Raw genomic sequence first — 10,678 nt, 5'->3', positions numbered from 1 at the left:
AGCAAAATCACTATAGAGAAAATTCCACGATGACCTATTTTAGATGAAATTCTAGAGCTTGCAAAAACCCTAACTTCCTTAGATCATATCTCCGAAAATGTAGGGAGACATGATCTGAAATTTTCTGCCGAGGTTCAGTGTGATTTCATCTCAAATGGGTTTTTTTTTTTAGCTTCTAAGACATCACAAGAAAATTTATAACGAAAATTCTACGATGACCTGTTTAGAGAAGCGAAACCCTAGAATCCAAAGCTCTGATACCAAATTTTATGAAAGCATCTCACTAAAAGATAGAAAAGATAGATCAATGCCTTAGAATTCAAACTCTTCAAGGGGGAAACCTCCTTTAACTTGCACAAATGAACAATTCTTGGATGATTCAAATGACAAAATCTCCTTTCTATATATAGGAGTCTAAGGGGTCACAATATAACCAAGCTGACCTAACAATAATAATATAAAGGCGCAAAAATAACAATAGTGGGATTCTATGGGGCACAATAATAATAATATGGGGACAATAGGGGCACAATAATAACAATAAGGGATATAATGATAATAGTAATGGGGGAATCACTTGTATTATAGGGACCTAACACTCTAAATTGTTGAAGCACAATATCATGAAAAGTAAGATGTTATAATTCATCTTACGCGTTAGTCTGGAAGCTTGTTTAGGCTGAATGCTCAAAGTATAAGCCTATCTTCTATGAAGCCATTTCAGTTAGCTCTTCAGTAAAAAAAGAGGAGGATTCCAATAATCGAATATTTCACATACCACTTTATATGGTACAACAAAGGACATACCTGTTTTATGACATGTTTATAGTGGAACCCAATTCACTGCGACTATTATTTCTTTTTACGAATTCAAACAATCCCCCTCCCCCTCTTTCAAGAATTACAATTGGATCCTTCTAAGAGAGTGACTTGGAGAGTGCCCCAGCTCCCTAGGACTGGTATCATTTTTACAACCCAAACCATCCCCTACCCCTGTTTCAAGTAGCACAGTTAGATCCTTCTAAGAAAAGCAATTTCGAGTGTGCCCCAATTCACCAGGTCTATTATCAACAACATAATAAATATATATAATGTAATGATTATAAATTTTTAAGGTGATAATGAGGACCTTCCATACCACAATTGGAAGATGGGTGCCTAAGATAAGCATGGAGTTATGCTTAAGTCCTAAGATTTGTCAGGGAAAAGTAAAAAAGAAAAACACATATATGACACCTCAGACACTAGAAAATTGTAACAATATTGAACTGAGGTCTCTAGACCTAATGAGTACCACTCTTAATGCCTTGTATTCAAGATAAGGGAAAATGAAACATGCAAGAATGAACACATAATAATACCACTAATTTGAAACCTTCACTTAGTCATTTTTTCACAAACATGGACACCTATCTTATAAAGTTAGTTTTGAAATAAAATTTTAAAATGAAACAACAAATAAACAAACAAATGACTTATCAAGGATCCAGAGGACATAAAGCATCCAGATCTACTCTAGCCACTATATCAAAAGTGTTGTCTAAATTTTAGAAACTGAAGTCGATCTTGCCTCGAGATCGTTTGAGGATTTGAAAGTGGAACATCAAGTTGTTTCCCCACAGAGGAATGAAAGGACATTAATTATGTCGGTATATTATACCCACCAACATTCTTGGGTGCAGGTGTAATCAGAGGAGGATGAACATGATAATTCCAGTTGTTAGAATCCATTATGCTTACAAAATCATCAATGATCCAATGAAATATTGGGTGAAATTTAAAAACTTCAGCAAAAACACCATGAATGCTCAGCATCCTAGTCACCCCATTTTTAGGAATCCTCTATCTTACAAATACACTTCAGAAACAAGCTCAATTTTGTAAAAACAACATCAAAGTTCATGATAGAAATAAAAGATCTGTAAATTGCAAATCCAATTCAGAGAGGAGCCTAATTGGGTGTAAATCAAACCAAAATTAGCATCTTGAGCGACGATTTCATTATCATGCTGCCTCAATATGAAATGAAAGAATATTGGTGGCAAGAATGCCATAATTGAAAAAAAAATTAAAGAATCACACAAATGTCCTGGACAAGATTTTATGGCTCCTCTTGAACCACTGTGAAGAGAAGGACGAGGGTTTATCCATTAATCCATTTGTTTTTTTGTTACAACAATTTGATTGTGTTTGTGTTTAAAGTTCATGGGAATGAACTTTGCAATGCAAGATTGTAATCATCTATTATTTCTAATTTTCCAATGTAATCAAGCGAACTAGAGATTAGTTTCAAACCTAGGATGTGTTGAGAATAGAGGTCAATCTGTAGAAAAGAGAACATTTGTGAATAGTTTATTTTAATTTGACACGCATGTTGGAACACTAATTTTGGATCACAAAGAATAATTTTTCAAATGACCTAACAAATTGCAAACTTCTTCATTAATAAGGAAATATCAGAGAGTGGAACATATTTATCCAAAAAAATTATCAGACACAAGCAAAAAAAGAAAAATTAAATGGTAATAGAGTATATCTTGTTAAAGTACATGAATTCCTTGAAAACTATGTTGTGGACTAAAATATGCCAAGGTCGATATTTACCTAATAATTGAGGACAGCTTGTTGAAGGACAACGATGATTCCCAAAACACATCTTCGATGTGAATTCCCTCATGGCTACATCTTGCACTAAAATTCACTAAGCTCAATATATACCTAATACTTTTACAGAGTCCACAAAATTGAAAGGGTGCTTTTACATCATATTTCAAACATCTTGTATAGCAATACATAACAAAATTTAGTGGGTTAAATAAAAACAAAATATTAAATTTCCCACTCACCAGGGTTGGGGAAAAATATTCAATGACCATTTGAGGCAACATAAAAGGAGAGAATTTTTAGGATAAAAAATTTCTCTGTATATTAATGAAAAACACCCCTACCAAACTCCTAGATCAGTTGCAAAGTCTACAGGAATTCCTCCCTGTAAAACATTGACTTCTACATAAGCAAGTGGCTCAAATGAATCCACAACGAGTTGAGATTCATGAACTACAATTTAATGTTTTTCATCATGATATTCTTATGGTTTTGGAATTATAGCCATTAATAGATACCTCTTAGACTTGAAATCGATATGGAAGTTATATTCAAGTAACCAAAAATGAGGGTCATGCAATCGTAAATGTTGAATAAGATTGTTTAAATCTAATCAACATGCACTGATCATCGATAGAAAATTTTCCATGTCATCCTTGGAAAGCTTGGGAATGGCATGAAGGCCCTTTCAAATGAAGAGGAATGGAGCCCAACCAAAAAGGAAATCCTCATATGTGTTTCCTCATCTTTAACTACACCAAATGCTTGACTCGCCTAAGGGATCATTGTGGCAACACACTTACAACATCTCAATGCAAGGCACCCTCAAATTATTCCGCAGGCAGGGGCCAATCTACTTTTACTCTTCTGGGAAGAGGCTGGAAATGGATTCAATAAGCTTGAGTATTTTATCAGAGATAGGAGGCGTCAACCCATATACGATCACAATGTGATGGAAATTTCAATTTTTTGGATCTGGTTTCCATAGAAAAATAGTTTGGAGTGTCAAATTGGGCTCCAAATGGAATGTACAAAAGTGATCTTTGGTATTTATGTGCATATTAATGTCTGGAAGTGAGAATGGGATACTTTTTACAGTATAAATCAAACTCCAATCAATACCAGAATTCTAGTCTCATGGTTTTAAAGATGAACTAAAAGATGGGAATGACTCACGAGGTTTTGAATATATTCAGAAGCGGACAACTTCTTCAGGAAGATAGATATTTCCAATGATGACAATAATAGATGCCTCTTATTTTTTGAATGATAATGGTTTAAAGTTCTGGAAAACCCTATAGCGCTACCTTATTTCCCTACAAAGCTCTGGAAGTTTAGTTATTTCACACTAAACACAACCTCTATTAGTTGGCCGATAGAATTGAGACTCCCTCAAAGTTAATCATGTGACCTAAAATTTGGATCAAACTGCATACAAAAAACACACCCATATTGTTCTTGGATCGAACTCCGTCGCCAATTTCCAAGGCCAAATATCACGCTCCTCTGCATAGGGTTCATTGTAATTGCCTATTCCGATGGTAGTTTGACTCTGATGATAGTTTATAAAAAGGTGAACAATTTTTACATGTAGTCATGATGTGGAGAAGAGAGATACTAATGCTAGGAGATAGAGCTATCTCACTAGCTAGGTCTAGATATTGAAGTATAGTATGACAAAATTTGGTCATAAGGATCGTCGACCAGAATCAATTCATGTCCATGAAGAATCAATGGTGGCATTTGATATTGGATTTTCCACGATCAAAATCGACTGAAGATTATATGGTATCATTCGATATTGGGTCTATGGTGATCAATAGACTAAAGAATCGATGGTGGCATTCGATATTGGGTCCACTAGTCCTAAAAGCATAATTCAAAACTGTGTCAGATGTCATTTTCCCAAATTATGAAAAGTTTGTTGTTGGGATGTCATTTTACCACACTGTGAAAGTTTTGTTGTTTGGAGGGGTATTGAAAACCAAATTGAAGTTTAAATTTTTAAAAAGTGTTGAAATTTTCCAACGCTAAAAAATAGATACAATATTTTATTTGCACTTACATATTTTAGTTCTATATGAGAAGATAATCAGCTTTTACATGTTCTTGGTTGTGATATTAAGAATTATTTATAATAATAATAACAATAATTTAATTTTAAAGTTTATTCAAGAAAAAATTGAGATGTTGGAAGGAAACAAGTGCTTTTAACATGGTTGTATTGAAAACATTTAGGTGTTCTTGCATATTAGGTGGGTAAAAATAAAATAGAGTATATAATATATGAATTTAATAGTTAAAAATAACTGTTAGTTTATTAAAATTAATATGTTAAATTTGGAAGGAGTAGAATACACATCTTTCTTTAGGTTAAATATATTCAAATTATTGTGTGAATGGGATTGTAAGACCTTATGTTTTCATCTTGAGAAATTGGTGTTCTCTCCTATTCATTCACATAGTTTAGGTTTTTATAAGAAAATTAGGTGTGTTTCCTTAAGACGTGAACCTTTCATTTTAAGTAGTGTGACAATGTGGTTTCAATCAAGCATTAAAATAGGGAATGGGAATGCACATTTGGGATGCTAGTGTTCAATTATGCTTCAGGTATGAGTGCATATCTAAGAAGACTCTAACAATGGTTGAAGAGTTTGAATAGTTAGAGATGTTGGAGGGTTGTAGTATCAATTAGAGGTTTAGACAAGTAATTTAAGAACCATGAGAAGTTGTCAAGCAAACTTAAGACATTTTACAAGCTACATGAATGAAACTTGGTAGTGGTACATCTAAGTGAACATTCCTTGATCAAATTTCATACCCTCTCCTTAGCACTAACACTTTGCAAGATGAAGCAGAAATGTGAAATAGATGTGCAACCCACTAAATAATTTGGCAAGGTTGTTGTAACATATATAGGTGGTCATTTCGTGTTGCAAAAGGAGGTGTTGGCCCACTCCCATTTTTGATAATTTGTCAACCTTTGAATTTAATTCCCTGTGGATGTGATAAAATGATATGACCCTAAAGATTCTAATAAGCTCCATAATTTTAATCATCCTCTGGTCCAATAAAGAAGTGTATAAGGATGTATAACCTTTCATCCAATCTATTATAGCCTTTGAATCCCATATGACTTGTAAGTTTAGATTGTTGAAGTGACACAATCAAAATGACTAACATAAATGACTAATTCATGTTATTGTAGTTCTTGTTAGGTAGTCATATTTTTGTTCCTATACTGAATTTAGCATTCACGTTTGTCATTTTTAGTAGTATTACTTATTAGCTAGTCGTATGTTTTAACTCAGGGCTAAATTAGTCATTTATGTTAGTTCTTTTGAGTTGGGTCTTGTAATATTGCTAATTTTTGGTAGTATTTCACTTGGAAAAGTTGTGGTGACTAACTTTTTTAGTCACCTAGTCACTAATTTCACCATTTTTGACTAGTGTTAAAACCTTGTCTAAGGGACAAATTCAATCCCAAAACTCAAAGTTATTGGTATGGTAAAGTCGTATTATGCATAATTACCTCTATGTTATCATTTGCTGAAATTTTCCTGCAACCACAAAATACATGAAAAGGATTAGATAAATAAAAGAACTTGAATACTTTGACATAAAAAATTCCAGTTATGCTCTAGTTTTAGAAGTTGAACAAGTCCATGAATTCCTTATTATCCAATTGACAAATCGAGCATGTTTGATTGCACTTACCAAAAAGTAGTGTGAATGAAAAATTGAAGTAATGTTTTTTGGCATGATACTGACATGGTTGAAAATATTTGGATGAGGTATATGTTATTCAGGTGAAGCTATGGACATTTGGTATCGTGTACACGTTGTACAAGTGGTACCACATACATGCAGTACATGTGGTACTGGTATGGATGCATGTATTGCATGATGTTATATGACAAGTATAGTTGTATGTGTGTAATACACATTATGTGTATGTACACATGGTTGAGGAGAAGGCACTAGGTGATTGCCTAGTGGGGCAACTAATTCGGAGTACATACAGAAGAAAGACAAAAGTGGAAGCTAAGGATTCATTAAAGGATAAGCATAAGTAGGTATTCATTTTTAGCATGCATGTGTTCTATGATTATGGTCTATGATGATTACATGTGATCTATGATTTGGTTTATGATGGTTACATGTGAACTATGATTTGGTTTATGATGGTTACATGTGATTTATCATGTTGATGCTTATGTTTTTAGCTGACATGATGTGATATTCTTATACATGTTGATTGATCAAATGTATTAGTTGACTTGTGACTATTGCAGGGAGACTTCAGGAAGAATTTGTTCGGAAAGGACACAAATGCTTGCGAAGAATGTGCATTTCTTCGTATTATTTACATACAATGAAATTGAATATGAGGAATCATAACTAAATGGTGGGAAACATTAACCTGTAGTTACTCAAATAGTAGTACTGTTATATCAAGTTATGACATTAACTGTGGTAAATAAAATTGAGTTTTTTTCATCTAAAGTCTCTCACAAAATCGATGGAAACAAATGTTATAGGTAGAAATGAAAGGATATTTGCTGGTAGAGCTCCTTCGTAACCTATATTTTGGAATATTTGATTCAGGTGGCAAGGTCATGGCAACCTGTAGTTTAAAAAATAGTTATCTCTAAACGAGGAAATAAATTGTAAGATGCAGTAAGACATCGAGGATGGTGTAAATTCAAGGGGGGGTATGTAACACACCTCCATTGTATGTAACAATTTGTTGCTATCATGCCACACCTAAGCTAAGACTGAGATGTAACAAAAAAAGTAGGTTTGAGGTGTAACAATGAAAGTACATACTTCTTTATTAAATAAATAAAGACAATTTAATCTCTTGGAAACTTTGACACAAAGATATGAGATTCTTGCCAAAATAAATCACATTGGTGAATGGGAATGGATAATTCTTTCATGATAAGACCTCTACATCCAATTCTAGATAAAATTGATGGATTGGAAGATAAATATCCGTTAACTTACTTAGCTGGAGAAGGATGCTAAGTTTAAGAAAAACATAAAATCATTGTGGGAGAGAGAGGAAATCTTTTATGAGGAAAAGCCTCATGGTAGATAAAGGCAAGCTTTTCTAGGAAAATCCTAGGCAAATGGATAAAAGGATCCATGAAAGTAGGATGGAACGAAAGGAAACCATATCATGAAAGAGGGTATTAAATACCCATTGAAGAGATAAACAAGAGGTAGTTTATCCATAGAAAGAACTCTCGTCTCGGGGTTGAACTAGAGGAATTTAGTTCTAGGTTGGCTAGTAGTCCTCAATTTTCCAGGTGACATTCTTTCCGCTAATCCAATTTTATTTGAGTGCATCAGATGTTCTTCATGTTGTCTCTTTACTCTTTATGTTATGTTGTCAAATATTTAAGTATATGAGTATAATTGCATGTGATATCTTTGTGTGTAAAATTATTTAACAATTATGCATTTAACAACTACTATATATGTAAAAGAAATCAAAGTTAGATGTAGTGATTAGAGAATTGTAGGTGGTTGTTGATATTGGGTCAAGGAGGTATGTGACATTGTCAATAAAACTTCCAAAAAAACCATAAATCATTTCATATGATACTTGTTCATATGACATTTTTTTAATTACGCCATAAGGCATTTCCTTTTTAAAATACCTCCCCTAGCTTCCACTCTGTACATGTCTACACCATTATATCAAATGTTAGATGATTGAAAGTTTATACACCATCAGATTAATAATTAGTAATTAAGAAAAATAATAATAGTTATGATGGGAAACTCTGTACAACCCCTTAGGAAAAAGCTGTATAAAACTCTTCCTCCCTTCCTTCCTTCCTTTCATTGCTTTCGGGGGATTTGGCCTCAGAAAAACAATATTTCCTATCATTTCCAACTACAAATCGTGGGGTGCTCCATGAATTGAGTAGATTTTTATACTGTTGTCCTTGTGTGGCCTCGCTCTAGGGGAATTAACTTTGGATACTAGCACGGCTTCTGTTAGGTAGGCGTTTTATGTCTCCTAGAATTAGATACTCCATCATGAGGGATGAGATAGGAAGACCTTTTTCTGGATTCGTCACAGGGTAAGGGGCTTCATGACAGGAAGAAAGAGGAGAGAAACTTTGTTATGTTAAGACAGGGAGAATAGGTCCTTCTTTACGGATGGTGGAAGATGTGCTTGTTCTTTCTATCTTTTTTGTGGGTGATGGGTGGGACTAATATTGGCCAGGAATGTATGGGTGACAGATCGGCCATAAATGTACTCCGGAATATACACCAGGGCAACAAATGTCGGTCGACGATGCCGCCCGTTTCCATTTCGTGGAAGTGCTCGGCAGAGGAAGGGGCTGTAGGTGATGATGATGCCCCTATTGATGAAGGAATCGCTGGGCACCTATTTCTTTCTCTCTTATTTATTTCATAGGCAGCGGGTCCTGGTAAAATCCGGTGGGTGCTAGAATTTTATACCCCCCCATGAAGCTGCATGGACTGCCCTGCTGTAGTTATGCTCGTTAAGTAACCAACATGGATGGCTCCAAAGACAATCCATTAGGTCAAGTTACTGAAATGGCATTCTGACTAAATAAGAAAATGCATTTATGTGCCCCGATGAGTCCCACATCACTTGTCAAGTGGGTTCTACTAACTGGTGTTTCCCACACCCTGCATGAGGTTCAGTTCTTGCAATATTTAGCTTGGATGTGACATTTGTTTTGGTTTCTACACAGGGATACTTGGCTTGGTGGATCCTGGGATAATAGGCTTTACTTTACTTGACTTACCCCTAATAGAAACGACCTTAGAGAAATTAACTAACCAATGATTGGTCCAAATTGCCCATTACCAAAGAAGAAAGGAAGGATCTTTATTTCTTTCTTTTGATCTCCCTAGAGATAAAAACATGGCAAATCGATATCACATTTTATAACAACTTGGGTGATATCTTAGGCAGAAACATAGAGGGGACTTCTCTCTCAGGTATTGTGTGATGGGGAAATCTCTCACATTTGGTGGAAACTTGGAAACAAAATCAATATATCATATGTTAACGACATGGCTTCATGTCTTTTCATCATCATGATATAGTCACTTATTATTTGAATATGCCTAATATAAGTCACCACCGATTTTTCATTCTCCTAATTAAGCATAAGACGAGGCATCAACAACAACTGTGAATAGAAAGGGGGAAGTGGGTATGCGTAGAGTCTTTTGTTGTGGGAGGACTAATGTGTAAATTCAGAATGGGGGGCTTATAATCGAGGCCAAAAATTAGGAGCTTCTGGAATAAATCCTCTCATGGGACTGAGTCAAAGGATTTTTGAAGGTCTATGAAGCAACAATAGACTTTCACATTCATACTTAGTATTTTTTTCTGAGAAATCGACCTTTTCACCTCACCTTTCCTTTAATATGTGACGGGTAGGAACTCTGCTGAATAATCTGATCCTAGCCTAGGCCCACCCATGTAGCATCAAGGGATTTACACTTGGAATCCTCTAGTCTATCTTGAGGGGTGTAGTTTGATGTCATTGTTCCTTAGGATTACTAAGTTATTTGAACGAGTTAAGTTTAGTTTAACATAGTTCCTAATATCAATATAAGACTTAACTAAACAAAAGAACATAATATATGTATTAATATTAATTCCTTTACAATATGTATTCGCCCCTTATGCCTTGCCTATTTTAGCTTGTGTTTTGTTATTTTTGTTTAGGCATAGCAGGGAAGTCATTTAGCACTCGACATTATTGACCCTATTCTGAGTTTCATAATCTATGTATACCATTTTTAGATTTTTTTTGCTTGTGATTCTTTTGGCCACAAGGGACTTATTAAATATCTTCTCAATGGGAACATCGTGGCTCTTACACCAGGAAACTGAAATTCTTGGGTCTAGGTAATTGATTTTCAATTTTCCCAACGCCACAGTCTTCAATCATCTCTTATTTTCATGTTTTCCTTCATTTTCTCAATCTTCAACTTGGTATTTGCAATTTTTTTCTCCAACATTTTTGGACTCTGGTTTCTCTTAGAAGGTTTCTCTCAGGGAAAATTT

Source organism: Pinus tabuliformis, chromosome 5_1 (assembly GCF_031772625.1).
Source record: "Pinus tabuliformis cultivar Carrire ecotype Pingquan chromosome 5_1, CPIR1, whole genome shotgun sequence".
Taxonomy (NCBI): domain Eukaryota; kingdom Viridiplantae; phylum Streptophyta; class Pinopsida; order Pinales; family Pinaceae; genus Pinus; species Pinus tabuliformis.
The sequence above is the reverse complement of the archived record's forward strand: the minus strand, read 5'-3'. Positions refer to the sequence as shown.